Below are 6,217 nucleotides of genomic sequence, written 5' to 3' on the forward strand. Positions count from 1 at the left end.
TGGGGGGGGGGGGGGGGGGGGGGGGGGGCAAGTGGGTGTCTGTCCTGGATACGATAAGGTGGTGACTGTCATGCTGAGTGGAGAGGAGGGAGGACACAATGCTGGAGTGTCTGGAAGGCAATGCGGTTGCATGAGAGCAAGCAAGAGGGACTGGAGGGGCTCCCCAGCCTCCTCACCCTGACATCAAACAGTGCAGCCACCCCAAGGGAGCTGCGCAGATCAAGGCCTGGCGCTGCCTCCTGGGGGTGAGGGTCTTCATTTGCATCCATCACAACCACCACATGTCCTGATCCTGGCAGCCTTTGATCTGCTTTGACGTCTCCTTCAGCCTCTTCCCAAGCAAGAAGACTTTCATCCTCTGAGGCTCGAAGCCCAGCTGCCCCTCCGCATGGTGTGGTGGAGGGAGGGAGGGTGTCCCTCCCTACTGCTTCCCGCAGTGAACCCTGATGAGGCCGACCTCTGGTATCCCCGTGTCCCAGGTGAAGGAACTGTCCCTCTGGAGGGCGGCCAGCCAGGTCCCACAGTTGCAGGGGGACCCAAACCCAAGTTCTTAAGTCCAGTGTAGACGGCCATGCTGAAAACTGCCTTCACCAACCCAGAGTGAGGTTGTTGGGCTCTCGGGCTCCGAGAACTGAGGTGCAGACCCCTGTCCCTGCCTCCCACCTCCTTCCTTGGGAAGGCAGGTCTGACTCTGCCTGCTGCCCTCCAGGGGCAGAGAAGTGGCACTACCAGGGCTGGCAAGGAGAGAGCAAAAGGGGGCCTCTCGTTTTGGGGTGCAGTGGTCAGGCAATCTCAAAAATTGCACAGATGCAGATTCAAATGAATTTGTTTGGTCCCTTTGGAGCCACAAATAACTGATGTGTCCGGACTGGGAGAATTCATGGAAATGGCATAGGAATTCTCAGGGTAGCTTTTGGGAGAATGTCTGTTTTTGCTCAATCCAGGTGGATCTCCTGGAGGAGGCTGAGTAGCATCTCAGAGGTCACCAAAACACCATTTGGTCAGGAGGGTGCAAAGGGAAGACTGCTTCTCAGAATGGCCTGAGCTGGCATGGCTTTGTTCCATTCAATGTCCCTAGAGTCTTTTCTATGCCCCAGTGGTGGGGGTGGGACATTTTCTCTGTGCCAGACGCTGTGCTAAAAACCTCCTGGAGCTGTCATTTAACCCTCATATGGACCCACCCAGGGTGGGTACATGCCTTGCCTAAGGCCAAAAAAGTGGTAGAAACAGGACTTGACCAGCAGCCCCAGTTATGCCAGGAAGATGCCCTTGACTGGGCACTCCTGTAGTCAGGTGTCAGGAGTGCCTCCCCACCCTTCCCATTGAGGGTGTTTCCAGACCACAGGTGAGGTCAGAGGGAAGGAATATGTTTTTCACCCTCAGACTCACTGCCTCCGGGCCCTGGGGCACCCGTCACCTCCAGGGAGAGCAGGTGGGACCCAGGAGGCACCCTGGCCTGGGGGAGAGGTCCTGAACCCATAGTAAACAAACACCCTAGGAGACCCCCATGGGCCCTGCATGGGTGAGTTCTGGGGCTCCAGGTTCTGCCCTGCAACCAAGAGGCAGGTTCACGGGACCACTCCTCTGGTCTCCTGGTCCCTGTCTACTCTCAGGACCAAAGCATTCTGGGGATCAAAGTCTCCTTCGTTGTGAATGTCTGGCACTTTCTCCCTACTCCCAAACTGCCACCTTTGAGTCTCCAGTCTCCCAGCAGCCCCTCTGCCCACCCCACCAGCCACGGGCTGCAAAGCCACATGCTCCCCACTCTGGCCCCTGGCCCCAGGGTTCTCCCCAGCTCAGTCCCCCATCCCCACCCCACCCTCCCTCAGCAGCTGGAGAGAAGTGAATAGTAAAAATCTATTGTGGTAATAAAAGGCATTAACCATCTGAACACTCGCCCACGGTGTCCCCACTCTTGTCTATTCTTAAGCAAGAAATATTGTTTAATGCTGGTGGTAATGAGCGAATCAAATTTTGAAAATTAAACTGGAATTTGAGCATTAGCGCCAGGATGCTGGCATTTGGCGAATCAAGTGGTGCTGCTGTCACCTGTCTCCTGCCTCAGAGACCCACTCACCTTGCCCAGCCAGCAAGACGCTCCCCACGCAGCCAGAGCAGGGGGCCAGCTAATGTTCAAACCTGAAACACCCCCTTAGGGGCCTGTCCTCATCTTGAAGTCCCACTATGGGTGCACTGTTTCTGTGTCCTGGGCTCTCCTCTTAAAATGAAAATGCTCCCAGCCTGAGCCCCATTCTGCCCTGACACCTTTGGGTGAATGAGCACAGGCGTCATTGCCTCCCTCATGGAGAGATGAGTGGGACAACCAGACTCCCCTGTCCTTCCCTAAGCATCTGTCGCACCGCTGTCTCATTATAGAAGCCAAAGCTCAGAGTTCGATGGGGATTCTGGGAGCAAAAAGATTCCTGAGGCCAGAGGAGTGGGCAACATCTGTGTTAGTGGGAGGGAGAGCATGCAGGAGGCAGCCGGAAAAAGCAAAGTCAGTCTTCCCCCAGTCCCCTTCTTGCCAGCCCTACCACAGGAAGGGACCACATGGGAGGAGGTGAAAGAGGCAGCCACCTCTCTGTCTTTGCTCAAATTCTGGTGTGAGCCTGTAGTCCCTCACATCTGTCCTCTGCATATCATAACTCCAGCCCACCTTCTCCTAGAAGCCTACAGGGTGTAGCCATGCCCCCTCCCCCATCTAGCCCATTCTGGCCAGCAGTCCAGAGCTACTGGATGAGACCACCAGGCTTATCTGTCACCTGTCACTGGAGGCTCCCTGGCAGAGGTTCTGGGTGCACGGCCCTAACACTCTGGATTCTCCAGGGATTTGAGTCATGCACAAACCCATTGAAGAAGAAACTGAGAAGTGTTCCCAAAACTCACCCCAGATCCTCTGTGCAGCTTAGTTCCAGGCACATAGTAAGTGTTCAATCAATGCTCACAAAGGGGTGGCCAGAGGGTAGACCTAAGGTATGTCAGGCATGGCCCATCCTGATGGGGTATGAGCACCTTCATCTGACACAAAACTGGGTCCTTCTCCCGTCCATTATTTTATTGGCTTCCCCAGTCCCAGCAACTGGTTTAGGCGGGTGGTGAGTATGGATCCTGCGCACTGCCCCATGGTAGTTGGGCACCGGGGCACAGAGAGCCAAGCTGCCCTCTCTGGGTCCAGGCAGGGCTGGGACAAGCACCCACCTTCTGTTTCCAGCCCTTTAAGGCAGTCATACTCCTGCTCCCCAGAACCCTGTGTGCTCCCTCCCACTGCTTTAGACATTGACCCTGGGAGCTCCTGGAACCCTCCCATGACCACAGGAGAAGGGCCTGATCATACCGATTTTATAGACCTAAAAACTGAGATGTGGTGCTGAGGTGTGAGCCAGTAGGCCTGGTCCAGGAAGTCCAGTCTCAAACTCAGTGTCCCTCCAGTCAATACCCACCCAGAAATGAAGCAGGTGCACACCGAACACATTTAAGTTCCTAGAAACAAGCATTTGAGTTGGGTGCAGTCAACCCAGGAATCCCCGGGGAGGTGAGTCTGCAGCCGGGTTTCTTTATTTTCTGCAGCCTTCCAGAAAGGTCAGGTTAACTGTAGTTTCCCTGGGGAAATATACATGGACAGGAAGAGGGGGCAGCTGGCCCCCAATGTTTAGAAAGTCGTGAGAAGGAAGGGCTCAACTGAGAACTGCAGAGGGAGATTTCAGGGGAGAGGAAGAAGGAACAGAAAAAAAAAAAACTGGCAGAAGGGAAGCGGCTGAGAGAAATGCACATGTGGATGAATTTTAATGCAATCAGAAGGTTCCCGTCATGATAATAGAGGAAGACACCCCAACGTCAGGAGAGGCGGAGGCAGGGAGCCAAGGCGCTGGCATTTCAATCACGCGTGGGCAGGGGCTGTGCCTCCTCTTCCCTTTCTTTTCTTTCCAAGTGAGGAAATAGATTTTTTTTTTTTTTTGAGTCGGAATCTCACTCTGTCACCCAGGCTGAAGTGAAGTGGCACAATCACAGCTCCCCACAGCCTTAGACTCCTGGGCTCTGGCAATCCTTCTGCCTCAGTGTCCCAAGGAGCTGGGACTACAAGCATGCACCACCATGCCCAGCTAATTTTTATTTTTTGTAGCGACAAGTTCTCACTATGTTGCCCAGTCTGGTCTCAAACTCCTGGGCTCAAGATATCCTCCTGCCTCGGCTTCCTAAAGTGCTAGGATTACAGGCATGAGCCACTGCATTCAGCCAGGAAATGGAATTTTTAATCAGGAGGGCCAAGGATTAGCAGGGAGCGGGTTTTCACTTCTTAATCTTTCTGGAAATCCTATTTAATCGGAGCCTTTAAAAGGCATCAAGGGCTGAGGGAGAGGCAGAGGGAGGCCTGAGTGGGTCTGGAGAGAAGCATTTCAGTTGCTCCATGAACAAGCTCTCATCTCACTTCAAGTAAATTGTTGCTGCTTCCAGGATGGAAAGGGCTGCCCACTCCTTGCTCTGTCTCTGTTCTTTTCCATCCCTCCCTCTCCTCCCTGTTCATCACTTCAAATTCTTTTTGCTGTATCCCCTATCCATCTCCTTCCACCCCATCTCCTTCCACCCCACCTCAGCTTCCCCCTCCCACTCTCTCTCCCTTCCTTCCTCTTGGTTTCCTGGCCCCAGAGATGAGGTGGGTGTGCACCAAAATCCTGCCATGCCCAGGAAGCTAGGAGAGCAGCCTGGGTAAAGGGCAGGAGATAGGGCCGGGGCTCTACACTGCAGAGCTCTGACTGAAGCCCACCATGGTAGAGGGCCAGGCTGATGCTCCCTGACCCAGAGCAGGTAGCCAGAACCAGCAAAGTGCCCTGCAGGTTACTGGAGGAGTCGGGACTCAGAACCATCATTGAGAACTGGCCTAGCACTGAGTGCAACTGGGCTGAGGGGTACTGGCAGGGCAGTGGTCAGGAGGACCCCTTGACTCTAGGAGCACTCTTCTGGCAGTGTGAGTGAGGAGGGTGTTCTTTAGGGGAGGAGGTACCACCCACCCTGAATACGGAAGGACACAGGTCCCCAAGTGCCCTTGTGTTCAGAGAGATCTATGAACACACTGACTATCTTCAGTGCTGGAGTCTGCATTGCTGTAGCCTTGACTGTGTCAATCATTGAATTGGCCACAAACATCTAGTGAGGACCTGCTGACTATAGCCACCCCTGGGACCCTGGTCCAGTTTTTGTGACTGCATACCAATTTAGCCCTGAACCAAGTGGTGTCAAACAATCATGTATTTTGCTCCCAAATTCCGCAGGGCGGAGACTCATAGGGCACAGCGTGGGGGCCTGCCTGTGTTCCAGGGTGTCTGGGCCTCAATTGAAAGACTCCAAGGCTGGGGCCTGGGATTGTTTAAGGACTCACTCTGTCACTCATTCACACATCTGGTGGCTGATGCTGGCTGTTGGTTGGGGCCTCAGTTCCTTTCCATGTGGATTCTCTGTGTGGGCTAATTGGGGGTTCTTCACAGTGTGGTGGCTGGCATGCACAGAGCAAACAGTCTCCCAAAAGAGAGCTGCGTAGAAGCTGATCCCTTTTACGGCCTAGCCTGGGAAGTCACACCACTTCCAACGTTCTGGACTTGTTAGGACAGCCACAGCCTCACAGAGATTCAAGGGGAAGGAATGCAGACCCCAACCCTCAGGGAGACAACGGAAATCACACCGAAGCCAGGCATGAGGGCTGGGGGATCCTTTGCAGTCATTTACAGGCTACTGCAGGGTCACGTGGCCCTAGTGGTCCCTTACCCCTGAGTACACAGTTAAGTGGCATCAACAAACCACTCAATACTTACTCATCACAGGTGTTGGGGGGCATTTTCGGGAAGAGCTCCCCCAAAGTGCCCAGGGCTGGATTTTGCAGCATGACCAGATAGGAAGGGCACCAAGATGGTGGTAGAAGCCTGTGGGATATGAGGGAGATGTGCCCCGGGAAGGCACAGGGAGTGCAGGCACACACCCCTCATTCACACCATAACTGTGCTGAGGACCTACTGCACACCAAGCAGCAGAGAAGCCTGTCTCTCTCCCTGTGAGCATGCCAGGGGGTGGGGGGGGAGGGAAGCTATATATCAGCAAAACAGTATGTCATTGTCCTTTGAAATTTCGGCTGTAGGGATGGGGGTGCTGAGACAGAGAACAGGGGAGGGGGAAGGAGGAGCATTGGTGAAGAGGCAGTATTTTATTTTATTTTTTTTGAGTTGGAGTC

General features: G+C 54.1%; 1 protein-coding gene across 1 annotated transcript in view; it reads left to right on the forward strand.

Annotated features, from left to right (window-relative positions):
* CELF4 (CUGBP Elav-like family member 4) overlaps positions 1 to 6,217 on the forward strand; it is a 76,880-nt gene that overhangs the window by 38,838 nt on the left and 31,825 nt on the right. The gene's annotated exons all lie outside the window — the stretch shown is intronic.

The sequence above is a fragment of the Carlito syrichta genome, unplaced genomic scaffold, assembly GCF_000164805.1.
Source record: "Carlito syrichta isolate Samal-C Ts95f unplaced genomic scaffold, Tarsius_syrichta-2.0.1 Scaffold308812, whole genome shotgun sequence".
Taxonomy (NCBI): Eukaryota; Metazoa; Chordata; class Mammalia; order Primates; family Tarsiidae; genus Carlito; species Carlito syrichta.